The sequence below is a fragment of the Nesoenas mayeri genome (genome assembly GCF_963082525.1).
Source record: "Nesoenas mayeri genome assembly, chromosome: 9".
Classification (NCBI taxonomy): domain Eukaryota; kingdom Metazoa; phylum Chordata; class Aves; order Columbiformes; family Columbidae; genus Nesoenas; species Nesoenas mayeri.
The window spans coordinates 30,784,193-30,798,742 of NC_137557.1; positions in this window are offsets into that span (position 1 = coordinate 30,784,193).

The window sequence follows — 14,550 nt, forward strand, 5'->3', positions numbered from 1 at the left end:
GGTTCACGGACTCAGCACCAAACCCACCAGAGGGGTCATCAAAGCGCCTTGGGCTGCTCCTGTGCTGCTGAGCTGGGCTGGGCCCCTGGGACAGAGGGAGCTCATGGCAAGTGGCAGCGCTGCAGAGAGACAGCTCTGCCCAGGAGCAGCTCCTCTGCACACGCAGCAGGGCTGAGGGCTCTGCCTGAAGCACCGAGGGCACAGGAGCCAGGACGAGAGCGGGAAACACAGTCTGGGGTGGGAGGATGCTGAGAGCTCATGGAAGGTGAAATCTTCACAGCCATTGAGACAGCAAGACTCTGGCTGTAGGACAATGCAGATGCAGTTCCTAGGGGGATCTTCTGAAGCTGGCACGTCCTGCAGCAGATAGGATCTGGCAGCATGGCACTGGCAGTTTCTTCATTGTGGAAGAATACAGGCTCCACCTAGAGAGAGAGTCCTTCTACACCATTATAGACCCAGGTAAAGATAGCTCTTTTCTCCTGGATGAGTTGCAGGTGTGTGAAGCCAGGTGAGTACCCAGGGGGTGCCCAGGGCTGTCCTGCAGAGCAGGGTCCCTGCACCCCAGGGCTGTGCTGGGCAGAGACTCTGACCTGCCAGGGTCAGCGCTCTGCCTGCCCGGGAGATCCCAACAACACTGAGGGGAGAAGATGTGGAGGGAAGGACCAAACCCTATTGGGCAGGAAAGGTGCTTCTGCTGTGGAGAGGGTGCTGTGTGGGTCAGGGCTGCTCACAGCTCCAGATCACCCCCAGGATTTATCCAAGGGGATGCCTCAAGGAGAAAATCATTGCAAGGATTACCAGGCAGATAAGGAGCTTTCCTGAGCCTGTCTTTTCAGTTTCCTCTGGGGTGCAGGAAAGGATAAAATGAAAATGAGCTCTCATGCTTAAACAAGTCACTGAGACTCCTGAACTGCAACTCTGAGTGATCAGTACATCTGCCAGAAGGCTCATGACATCCCTTCCCCACCCCTCTGCCTGTGCACAGCACCTGCATCACCTTGGCTGGGCCCATCAGCCTTAGTCTGACCTGTCCTGTTTTCCAGCCTGCAGACAGGAAGATGCCCCCAGGCAGTGCCTGTGAACAGGCAGGATCTGTAGGGCCAGGGGGAGGGCACAGAGGGTGGGGTGGTCTGTGAGCACTGACAGGGAACAGACATGGACAGGGAAACACCTCCCAGGGGGAGAATCTCCAGGCAGCAGGGAAATGATCAGAAATGAGAGGAAACTGAACCCGGAATGGTTATGGGAGGGAGAAGAGAGAAAAGTCCCTGTGACCCCCTGCAGGTCAGATCCCTCCTGTGAGCAGCCCCCTGGCCTCCTGTCCCACCCAGCAAAGCCTCTGCCCTCAGGGCCGGGGGCTCCGAGGCATGAAGCAGCTCCTGTGCAGCCAGAGCTCCAGTTCCTCTGCAGAGCACAGGGGCTGAGAGCAGCTGCCCGGCACTGTTGGTGTCTGGGAGGTGGCTGCACAGCTGGGGAAGGGGGACGCTGTCTGAGTGCCCGGCTGCCTCTGCCCTGGCCTCTCTCACACCAACCCTCACCGCATTTTCCTTCTTGCTCCCGTGCTCTGGGTCACTGCTGTTGGGGTCTTGTTCTTGCTGTCAGGCTCTCTGGGGATGGCAGTTTCAGCTGCAGAGTCACAGCCTGATCTTGTGGGTCCTTTCCTGCAGGTGTGTCCATGGGCACACGTGTCCCAGCTTTGCTCTGACCTGTGGGCTGTGGGCAATGCAGTCTGTGGGGCTGGGGAATGAGCTGAGTCTCCCTCAATCAAATGCCATCATTAGGACTGTTGATTGTCTCCTTGACTTTTCTTACCAAGCTGTGAGCTTCCCTCCAGGATGCAAACCTGTCCTATAGCATCTCTGTGTTATCTGAAAGGCACATGGAGAAGCACAGAGATGCTGTGACAGAGAAATTGCTTTTGGGTTTGTGAAATTACCTGTGTCTGTCCTGGGCTAAATGTGGGGTAATGATACCTTAGGGAAAGCTGACACATGTCATGGTCTGAGGTGGATCCCTCTGCTCTCAGCAGTACCTGGTGGCTTTTCAGGGTAACATGGGAGTGTAATCAGCCTCCATCTCAGAAAGGTGCCAGCCCAGGGCAGCTGGAGCAAGACAGAGGGACAGAGCAGCTGCTCTCACTTTGCACTGACCCACAGGCACCCTCTGGTCTCGCAGGACTCGCTCTGTTCTCCCTGAGTGCAGCAGAAATGCTGAGGGTTTCTGACACCCAACAACACTCCCCAGGTTGGGAGGGGAGAAAGAGCTGTAGAAACGCCAAACCCCTCAAACTCAGTTTCTCAGGCCTGGGGGTACAGATGCTGACAGTCCCTTCTGCACCAGGAGTGGTTCCAGGTGACAAAGCTGAACCCCAGGACTGGTCCCTGCCCACCCAATCACACAGGGTCAGGCTGACTCCTCAGGAGCTCCTGGGCAGAGACCCTGCTCTTCATTGCATACTCATCAAGCACCGACGAGGGCTCCAGCCAGGACGTTCTCATGGAAAAAGAAAAGTGTCTCTGTGTGTGACAGGGTGTGAGGGTCTGTGGGAAATGACTTTGATTATTCCCAGAGAAGTCTTATCTAAACCTTCACTATCTTTTCCTCCTATGACAGGTCCTCATGCCCACAGACAGCAAGTGTCCAACAGCAGCTCCATCACCCAGTTCCTCCTCCTGCCTTTCACAGACACACGGGAGCTGCAGCTCTTGCACTTCTGGCTCTTCCTGGGCATCTACCTGGCTGCCCTCTTGGGCAACGGCCTCATCATCACCACCATAGCCTGAGATCAGCACCTTCACACCCCCATGTACTTCTTCCTGCTCAACGTCGCCCTCCTCGACCTGGGCTCCATCTCCACCACTGTCCCCAAGTCCATGGCCAATTCCCTCTGGGACACCAGGGCCATCTCATACTCAGGATGTGCTGCACAGCTCTTTTTTTTCTTTTTCTGCGCTACAGCAGAATATTCACCTCTCACAGTCATGTCGTACGACCGCTACGTTGCCATCTGCAAATCCCTGCACTACAGGACCCTCCTGGGCAGCAGAGCTTGTGTCCACATGGCAGCAGCTGCCTGGGCCACTGGGTTTCTCAGTGCTCTGCTGCACACGGCCAATACATTTTCACTGCCCCTGTGCAAGGGCAATGCCCTGGGCCAGTTCTTCTGTGAAATTCCCCAGATCCTCAACCTCTCCTGCTCACACTCCTACCTCAGGGAACTTGGGCTTATTGTGGTCAGTGTCTGTTTAGTTTTCATGTGTTTTGTGTTCATTGTGGTGTCCTATGTGCAGATCTTGAGGGCTGTGCTGAGGATCCCCTCTGAGCAGGGATGGCACAAAGCCTTTTCCACCTGCCTCCCTCACCTGGCCGTGGTCTCTCTGTTCATCAGCACTGCTATGTTTGCCCACCTGAAGCCCCTCTCTATATCCTCTCCTTCCATGGACCTGATGGTGTCGGTTCTGGACTCTTTGGTGCCTCCAGCAGTGAACCCCCTCATCTACAGCATGAGGAACCAGGAGCTCAGGGATGCCCTGAGGAAACTCATATCTTAGTGTTTTCTGAAGCAATAAATTACTCATCTACTTCTACACAAGAGTTTTAATGTAGCTAATTACAGGCTTAACCTGTCATCTGGATTTTCTGTTGTTATTAGTTGTTTTCTTATTGCGATGATGTTTTCAGCCCCTTTCTAATCCACTGTCTGCTTTTCTTTTATAGCCACTGGTTAAATGAGGAACAGTACACTTCTTGTCTCTAAACAAAATAGAGATTCCTGTAGTGACTTGTTTTTCACTATATCCTTCCTGCAAGGCCTTTTTGCACATTCAGGGACAGTTCCTGTGATGGGTGAAGGGTAAAATAGTCCATCCTGGCAGCACTGCCAGGGAGCAGCAGCGCTTGTTCTTCCAGAGCTGTTCTGGTTCCACTCCCACACTCTTCTTCTCATCCCTGGTGTTGGTGCAAGGCCTGAGTGCTCTGGCAGCTTGGTCACCGTCCTGCTGTGTGTCAGTCCTGTGGGCGCAGGCAGGGACAGGCAATGGGCACTGCTGTGACAGAGCTGGCCCCAGAACAGCCTTCCCAGATAGAAAGGCGATCTCCTCAGGGCAAGACTGGAAGTTTTAATTCTTCTTCCAAACCTTCCCTCAAGAACATGCCCACAAAAGTGGCCACAGATTCAAACACCAGTGTATAGATAAACAGTGTGTATGTGCAGGGCTGGCACACAGCAGTGTCCTCTCACAGCCAGGCTCCTGCCAGAGACCTGCAGGACCAGCAGAGCAGGGGCTGGGCTGTGCCCCTGTGCACTGGACACCCCATGGAAGGAGCCTCAGGTCGGTCATCATGGACTGGCCCCTCACAACCACCAATTCCAGCACTGGCTTCTCACCCACAGAGGCTGTTTTCTCTCCATGGATGGACACTCAATGAATAGTTCAGCAGTCCATGTTTGCCTTGTACAGATGAGATGTGAGCACGCACATCATGTACGTGAGGTGACATGAACCTGAGTGAGCACAAACACCATCAATTATTCCTTTCCATTCCATGAAGGCCTGTGAGACAGATGAGGTACTGACGTCACTTCATATTGGGAGGAACAACCTATGGGAAATCACCTGAATGCTGCACTGGGTTGTGCTTTCTTTAACTGAGGTCCCTGTGTCCATTCCTCGTGACGTGGGACATGTCAGATGAGTGCAGAGCAGGTGACACAGCGCAGGGCTGAGGTGTCTCCCGTCCTTTGGGAGTGGCAACAGGAAGGTCAGAGGGACACTGTGACTCCTGCCTCTGTGTGTAAAAGGGACAAACTCTGTCTCTGAGCATCCCTGGGTGAACAAGGAGTCCTGAGACCAACTCAAATATGGATGCCTGACAGAACCCTGACATTTCTGTGTGTGACTCCATTAACAAACCCCACTGGATCAGTGAGATTCATCTCAGTTGCCTTGGACAGGATCATTTCAAGTGCTCCAGTCTGCTCTGTCACCCTTTCTTGTGATTCCAGATTGTCATCTCAAAAGTGCCCTATAAACCAGAATGGTTCTGAGGTCCTAAGAAAACGCAGACCTCAAACCCATCTTCAAGAAGAGCAGGAATAGGAACTGGGATAACTACAGGCTGGCCACCCTACCTCCCTCCCTGGGAAGGGGATGGGACAAGCCTCCTGCAGCCATATCCAGGAATGTGGAGGACAAGGAAGGGATTGCTGAACCCAAATGGACAGGGGAAAGAAAGGCATGTTGTGTACAGGGCATTTGCAAGGCTCAGACATGGTCTCCTTCTGGCCAGAGTGGTGCTGATGGGGCTCAAAAAGCGGGTGCTGAATGGGAAGTTGGCTGAACCAGCAAGCCCAAATATCACCAGTGTTACAAAGTCCTGTGTGCAGCCAGTTACTGGTGTCATCTCTCAGTGACCAGCACTTGGACAACACTGTTGAACGTCTTTATTCTCCCTTTCCAAGATATAAGAGACAGCACTTAAGTGCCTTGAGGATGATACAAAGCTGGGTGGAGGCCTTGAGGAGCCTCACCTGGTTCACCCCTGAGCAGGAGAGTGAGACAGGATGAGTGAGACAAGGGCTCTCTGCAAACCTGAGTTATTCTGTCATTTGACAAAATTTTTGCCTTGGAGAGGTTTCTGGAGGGAGAATGGGTGGAAGAATAGGAAAAAAAAAAAAGAAAAAAGAAAAAAAGAAAAAGAAAGTAAGGCAGAAAGGCAGAAGAAGAGATATGGAAGATGTTAACGGAAGTACAGGAGGTCCAGTGAGGAGTGCTTTTCACTCACAGTGTTAGTAGAAAATATATTTGACAAATTTGAACAAGGTGAGGAAGCGAGATGGGTGTCTACAGCCTGTGGGAAAGAGGGGCAGATGTAGGAATGTATAGAACATGCTTCAGTCTGGTGAGGTCCTGGATGCTAAGGAGGGGGATGGACGGGTGTGGTATTATGAGGTCAGTTGTGCCTCTGACACTCATCATCCAATCAGAATCCTGTGGCTGTGAAGGGACAGTGTGGTCAGTTCTGTCTCTGGAGGTGACAGCCCAGCAGCAGGGACATGGCTGGGAAAGAACCTCTGCCAAGGTACCCACAGGCCCTACCCAGAAAGAGCCCTTGGAGATGGGTTTTCCTGTCCATCCCACCTGAGAACATGACAGGACAGCAGAAGGGACATTGTCATGTCTGTCAGAGAAGCTGAAAGGCCAATGGCAGTCCTGGGATTTAGAAGATCATGGGGAGGTGACTTCTCTCTGGTCAGGTAAAAAAACACAAGAAGCCTGACAATGGGATTCTCTGCATGAAGGGCAGTTTCTGAGGTGGTTGAGCTTCCCTTGGTAGTGGGAAGAGGCAGGAAAGACAAAAAAATGTCAGAAAGTACAGCTTGGAAGGTGAGGAGTGGATATCAGGAGTAAGAAATGTCACTGAAGGGCAGTGCTGTGGTGCAAGAGGTCACCCAGAAGGAGCTGGATCAGCCCAGAAATATTTACCAGGAGGGGTCTGTTGCACATGAGGAAAAGGTTCTTCACTCAGAGGTGCTGGACACTGAACAGGCTCCCCAGGGAGGTGTCACGGCCCCAACCTGACAGTGTTCAAGAAGAGACTGGACAACGTCCTCAGACACACGAGGTGACCTCTGGGGTGTCCTGTGCAGGGACAGGAGTTGGATTCCATGGTCCTTGTGGGTCCTTCCAACTCAGGACATTCATTGATTCTATGAAATACTAGGTCAAAAGACCATGTTTTCATTGTGCAGATGTGTTGTAAACATACACATCGTGTGCATGTACAATGTGTGCATGTAGTGAGATGAACCCAAGGGAGCACAAATGCCATCAACTATTCCTTGAGGTGCCATAAAGGTCAGTGGGACAGAGATGGTGTTCAGGGGTCTCTTACAACCTGTGTTATTGTAGGATTCCATTAACCTTTTCCATGGAGAGCTCTTTTATGTCAGAATAGACAGAGGAAGAAGAGAAAAAAAATAAAGAGGCAGAAGCAGAGATGTAAAATGCCCCAGGCTAAATACAGCAGCTCCTCTGAGGAACATTTCTCCACTCAAACCCTTGATAGGAAATCTATGAGATACATTTGATGAAAGCAGCCCAGTTTGATCTGCTCACACACTGGACCACAAGGAGGGTGACGGTGGGTACGATGTCATGTGGTCACTGTGTCTCAGGAACTCATAGTCAAGTAGGGAGCCAATGGGTGTGAAGGGGACTGTGAGGTCACTTCTGCCTCTGCAGGGGATTGGCCAACAGCAGGAACACGGCTGGGAAAGGGCTGTGAGGTCACACACACAAGACGAGCAATGGGGCTCAATCAGCATGGCTTGATGAAAGGCAGGTCCTGCTTGACCAGCCTGATCTCCTTCTGTGACAAGGTGACCGGCTGAGCAGATGAGGGAAAGTCTGTCGTGGGGAGTCAATCCGCCACACAGGCTGTGGGTGTTGTGTCCTTAGACTGCAGTAAAGCCTTTGACACCGTGTCCCACAGCATCTACTGGAGAAGCTGCAGCTCATGGCCTGGATGGTGTATCTGTGATGGATCAAGAACTGGCTGGAGGGACGGGCCCAAAGATTTGTGGTGAACAGAGCCAAATCCAGGTGGTGGCTGGTCATGAGTGGTGTCCCCTGGGCTCAGTATTGGGGCCAGTTCTCTCTCATCTCTTTATCAATAATCTGGATGACAGGATCGGGTGCACCCTGACTATGTTTTCAGATGACACCAAATTGGGTGGGAGTGTTGATCTGCTGGAGGGTACGAAGCATCTACAGAGGGATCTGGAGCTGCTGCTTCATTAGGCTGAGGCCATTTGTCTGAGGTTTAACAAGGCCAAGTGTCAGGTCCTGCACTTTGGTCATAACAATCTCCTGCAACACTACAGGCTTGGGGAAGAGTAGCTGGAAAGCTGCCTGGTGGAAAAGGACCTGGGGTTGTTGATTGACAGCAGCTGAACATGAGCCTGCATGTGCCCAGGTTGCCAAAAAGGCCAATGGCTTGATGTGCATCAAGAACAGTGTAGTGGGCAGAACCGGAGCAGCGATCATCCCCTTGTACTCGGCACTGGTGAGGCCACAACTCAAATCCTTGGTTCAGTTTTGGGCCCCTCACTATAGGAAAGACCTTGGGGTGTTGGAGTGAGTGCAGAGGAGCGGGACAAGGCTGTTAAGGGTCTGGAGCACAGGTCTGCTGAGGAGCAGTTGGGGGTTCTGAGGCTGTTTATCCTGGAGAAAAGGAGACTGAGAGAAGACCTTTTCACTCTCTACAATTATTTGAAAAGATGTAGCATGGAGGGTGTTGGTCTTCTCCTGAGTAGCAAGTGAGAGGAAATGGACTCAGCTTGTACCAGAGAAAGTTCAGAATTGATATTAGGAAACATTTAGTCATGGAAAGGGTTGTGAAGCAGTGGAACAGGCTGCCCAGGGAAGTGGTTGAGTCCATTCTCTGCTCCTTAGCACAGCTTCTGGGAGGATCTGTTCCATCATCTTCCCAGGCACAGGTAAGAGGCTGACCGGTCAGTAATTTTCAGGGTCCTTCGTTCTACAGCAAACACTGCCACACATCGCAGGTTAAAACGTGGAGACTGGACATGAGGAGGAAGAAATGTCAGTCAAAGGGCAGTGCTGTGGTACGAGAAATCATCCAGAAGGAGCAGGAGATCAGTCCATGTACTTGTGTTTCAAGGAACAGAGCATGAGAGTGGAGACACATAAGTCAATGTATGGCAATACCAGGGTGGGAGCAAGGGGAGGAAGCGAGATGGGTGTCTACAGCCTGCAGGGAAACAGAAGCAGCTGAGGGACAGTGTAGGACAGCCTGTGGTGGAGATGGCAAAGGGCACTGGCAAGGCTGGATGTCACCAAGAGAACCAAAGTCTTTGTCCCCGTGGCTATGGCCATCGCCTCTGCCACCAGGGCCTGTGAGGAGACATGTTGTCCTCGGGCACTGGGGCACCTCATGGCCTTCTTGCACACCCCCAGGAAGGCTGGGAACTGTCACAGCATTGTCCTTCACTCAGCACCACACAGCCCACATCCCCTGCCCCAGGAAGAGCCCTGAGCAATGTGTGAGGGACAGGATCTGCCTTCCCAGGGGCTGGGGGTCAGGCCTTGGCCTCTCTGCTTCAGCCAACTAAACCAGGGTTTTCTCAGCACCTCAGCTGCCTGCACGTTTCCCTTTGTTTATCTGCCATCATGGCCTCTGATTCTCTGCTCTAACGAGTCCCTGGGGAGGCTTTGCTGGTACTTGCCCTCATTGGAACTCATTAATACTTCAAGGAACTTAGTACTTTTTTCTTCTGGCTTTGACTTATGGAAAGGTTTGTGCAATCTCTTCTCAGCACCTGAGTAATGTTCAAGGACTCTGCACCAAATGCACCATGGGGCTCATTGCACTCAAGAAAGCTCTAACAAACCATGTTTCTTCTTGTAATGTCGTTCTAATCTTGTATAGTTAATTAGAGAGTTTTCTTTGTGTAATTATGGAGAAAGATTTCAAAAAGCTTCTGATAAAAAAGTCTTTCTATTGTAACGGGTGTATTTTAATACTTTTCAGTTTGGAGAAGATGTGATTGCAGCATTGTCTGATGTTGATCCAGGGTCTCTCCTAAGAAGGTCTGGACTGGCTGGAGAAGCTGTCCCTTGAGGTCTCACACCGTGTGGACAACCTTGCTCCTCACCTCTCCAACCCCATCGTTTCTCTCATTGGCCCCCTGGGCCTTGCATCCCTTTTCCTCACACCAGACTTCACTGCAGTCTGCAGCTGGATGTGCCAGCTCCTTTGCACCAGCTCCCACCTGCTCTCCTTGGAGACCCAAGTGCACACAGGAAACAGGGACTTTTCTTTACCCTTGAACAAACAAAATACAACGGATAAGAGCCATGATTAAAAGTAAACGCGCTCCTCAACTGTACACCAAGGACAAGCTGCCACCACTGAGGTTCATCTTCTCCAAGGCAGAACCATGCAAGAAATGTTTTAGACAGAAAGGAAATTATAAAATAAACACAATAAAAGAGTTGGCTAAAGACAGAATAGACAGACTACTGAAAGACAAGGAAGCTTTTAACTCCTTGAAGCTGAAAGCAGCAACTGCGCTGTTGACAAGTGTCTGAGTGATCAAACAGTAAGAGGAAGGGAAACGCAGAGAGCAATCGCAAGTGTTGTGTGCAGATCAGCTGCTGGAAATGGGACTTCAGACATGGTCAGTTTAGTCAGGGCAGGAGGAAATACCTGGAGGATGAGGGATATGAGATGCACAGATAAGAGAGAGAGTGCTGAGAAGGCAAATGTAGTGGAGGATCAGAAGTTCTCCTCTTGTTCTTAATGCACATCCTGAAAAGCCTCATTTTGATCTAATGGGAAAACACTGATATTTGAAGTATTCAAAAGAAAGAAAGGAGAATTACAACACCAACAATGTTTGATGTTTAAAGTTGCAAGAGCACATTTCCTTCACTCTACATCTTTCATTTGGTTTCTTTTTCCCTCCATTAAAAAAAAAAAAAAAATGTTCTCAAATTTCAATCCTAGCAAAGCCTACAGCATTAAGAAAGATAATGGAACTGTTAATTGAACTGCCATGCTGACAGTGATCTCAACAGATCTGTGTTTTCTGTCTATGTGATCATATGGAAAAAAAATATTTACATGTTGGTAAGTATATAGTAAAATATATAATTGTATCCAGTTACTCAACAAAATACGTTTCCTACCAGCACTCTGAATGGAAGAATCTTTCTTCTGAGAAATTGCTGCCTCCCAAGCATCTGTGACTTTAGACAGGAATCTGAAGGAGAACAAGCAGCAGTGGATGTGGATCAAGTCAGGGGTCACTGGAACTAACACAATCCTCTCCAGTCCATGGGACAGCAGGGGCAGCATCCCAGGAGCTGGGACAGCAGGACCATGTCACAGTGAGGCCACTCTCCACCATCTTGGAAAGCTCATGGAGACTAGGGGGACTCCCTGACCACTGGCAGCTCTCACACAGTGTGTGCACTTTTCAAAATGGCCAATGTGTGAGCAGGGAAACTAAGGGCTGTGCCCCAGAATATGTCCACTGGGACCTCATTTCTGGGTGTCTGGAAGAGAAGGTGATGGGGTTTTCCCAGGGCAGGTTGTGCCTGTCCATCCTCTTTGCTTTCTGTGAGGAAAGGACAGAGTTGTGGACGTGGGCAGGACTGTGGTGGTCTGTTACCTGGAAGTCAGCAAGGAATCCAGCATCATCCCCCACAATATTCTTGTGCCCAAGGTAGGATATTATGGTCTGTGTCAGTGTGCAAGTAGATGGGTAAAACCAATCTGGATGGCTGGGCTTGGAAAGGTGCTATAGAAAGGGAAAGGGAGAAACTTTCCAGTCATGAGGACAGTCCAGCACTGGAAGCTGTTTCCCAGGAGTGCGCACCCACTCTGTCCCAGAAAGTGACCAAGATGTGTTTGGATAAAGCCCTGAGTAATCTGGTCTGACCCTGCTGTGAGCAGGAGGTTGGTCAAGACACCTCCTGAGCTCCCTTTGAGCCTGAATGACAATGTCCTTCCTTCCCCTTCATGTTTTCAAATTAGGGAGAACTCTCAGGTTCTCCCAGACCACAGAAGTAATTCACATGAGGTGCAGGGCTGCTTTACAAGTGCCCCCAAACAGCCCTGACCACATCTTTTCCATCCTTTTTCTTTTGCCCTGAGCCAAGATCTTATTTTTTGCTGTCCTAATGCCTCTCCAGAAAGAATAGCCTGTGTTGTATCCTGGGACAGCCAGTATCCTTGCACAGAGTCTGCACATCAGCCAGACACAAATCCATCATTATAGAAATTGAGACGAGGCACTTGAGCAGCTCCTTGCAACCAGATATCAGTGTGACATGTCTGCTGAGATGCCAGGGAACACCTAAAATCTACGTGAAAGGTATGTGCGTCCTGGTTAGGTATCCTGGCTTGTCTCCTGACCCGTGTGGTGCTTCAGGCTGTGAAGAGAATCAAAACCAGCCATTGGACTGGGGTAGTTCCATTTTACACGTGTCACGCAGGGCAGATGAAGGGAGCTCTGAACTCCAGACTCTGCGGCACGGTTGGGACTGCAGAGACTGGAAATGCAGGTGACAGTGTGTGTCAGTGCACACACATAAAGATTCTGGCCTCTGCACTGACCTGGGATCTGTTCCTTGGCCTTCTTTGTCTCAAAAAGAAACTATTCTCCTATGCCAGCTCCACTGCACACTAGGATAAAAAAAGGAGAAATGTTATGAAAGAAGGATGATTTTGGGGTAATTCTGTCCAAGAGTTGTAGCCTTTAAATGATTAAAAAAAAAGAAGTGAGAGAAAAATCATTGTTCTAAGAACTTCTTTCAAGACACAACTACTGAGGTGTAGGAGATGTTTTGAAAAGTAAGAATGACTGTTAGGAATGAAATTAAAGAGCTTTAGTTCATCATCATAATCACCAGTAAGAATAAGGAGTTCCCTATTACTGTTATCAGTGACAGTACCAGAGTTCAAAAACATCCTTCAGAGCATCTCCATTTTTCCTGGGCTCCAAAGCTCAGCCTGCTCAGAGTTTGACAGGATTGCTGCAAACCCCTGTGACCCAAATCTCTACAACTGTATCTGCTCAACAGCCTTTTACCCCAGGAAGGGGAAAACTGCCAATGCAGACACCAACCCAGTGCCCAACCTGCCTGGAGAGCCAGGACAGTTGTGCCACACAACAGCCGCCTCTGAGGGAACCTGGAGGTGATGGGATTGAAATCGATTCAACCCAAATTATAGAATCATAGAATCATAGAATCATTTAGGCTGGAAAAGACCATTAAGAACATGGAGCCCAAACGTAAATCAAACAGGGCCAAGTCCACCACTAAACCATGTCCCAAAGTGCCACATCTCCACATCTTTTAAACACTTCCAGCAATGGAAGCTCCAATCCTGAGCTGGCAGGACACCATTGGCTGCAGTTGGACATAAGATACTGGTCATGGCTGTGAGTTCAGCCCTAGCTGGCAGAATGTCTCACACCCTCACTCAGGAGGGCAGGGGGCTGGGAGATGGGAGCACGTTTCAGTTTCCAGATCCCAGCACAGAGCCCAAACCATCCTGCCCTTGGACTCTGGATTACATTTCCTGAGATGCAAAGCTGGTGGGCCTTCTGAGGATAATCATGTTTAAGGCATATATAATCCTTCAAGTGTTTGTGCAATTTGTCTAGTAATGTCAGTTTTTAAAGAAAAATAAAAGTTTAACATGCTTGTATTTAAATATCTGTAAAATAGTACTCTGCATCTGTGGCAGCCCCTCTGGCAATGACAATTAAATAGGTATTTGCACTATAAGGCTCCATACCCCATCCACAAGCACACATCTAAGTGGTTCAGATGACGGGTGGTGTGGCAAATGTCACCCTTTGTGTCCCCAGGTGATGGACACTGCTCATGTGCCTCTGCAGAGAGTGGCAGGAGCTGGATCCCCTTCTCGGGACAGACTCCTTCCAGGAGAGACACAGACACAGGAGAACTCATCGGGGCTTTACGGCATTTCACTTGGCATCAGTTTTGACATATTGGGTGCTGTCCTGTGACTGCCCTTTCTGCACAAATGATCAAAGAAACACAACCATTTAGTGAGACATGGTCATAAAGGGGCTGTTATGGACAAGAAATGTAACCATGAACTGTGGAGAGAGCGAGGAAGTTCATAATAAGCACCAGGAAGAACCAAGAAGCTCGAGGCCTCTTCTGAAGAGCGGGAGGCCTGAGCAGCCGTGATTGGCCATGTGTAGGTGTGGAAGAGGGTCAGGGCGTGCCAGGGAGAAGCAATGAGATGGCTGATGGCTTCAGTGAACTCTTCCAGCCATGTCTGAGTCCAGAAATGGAAAGCAGTTGATGTCTGCAGGTGGAGGAGGAACAGGAGGAAGATTTTGCTGGAAATATGGAAGGTAGAAAGGCCTCTCTTGGGCTAATCATGTATGGCAGTGCCATTTGCATGCTGTGGGCATGGCTGTGCCTGGGAGATGGGGAACGGCTGCTGCTGGGGTGGCTGTGTTCAGTCATGGCCCATGAGCTGACCCTGCTCTGCTCCTCTCTTACACTGCCCACACTTGGATGGACCTCAGGAATCATCCATGAACCTGGTGGATCCATGAACCTCTTGGAGTGATGGATATGGATCCAAATAGGGGATTCAAGCAAGTTTGGGAGTGGGACACTGAGGTAACTAGTGACCATTGCCAGGTGAATAAAAGAAGCTGGATGAGTTTTGAGGAGCTCACAGGCATTTCCAACTCCACAGAAAACAAGAGCCTTACAATTAAACTAAGATCAGATGACATAAAACTCACCACCAAGACAAAAAACACTCACACTGACCACAGGAAAAGGCTTGAAAAATAGTCCAGAAAAATCTACTAGGTCCCAGGGGTCAGGGCTCAGCCATTCTGGTACTGAAAAAGCATCAAGGGCTGACATGGCATCAGTATCAGAGCCACCTCCACATGGCCCTCACCACCTGGAACCAGTGTCTCCAAGTCTTTCCTTCACCAGCCTCCAGGGACAGGGA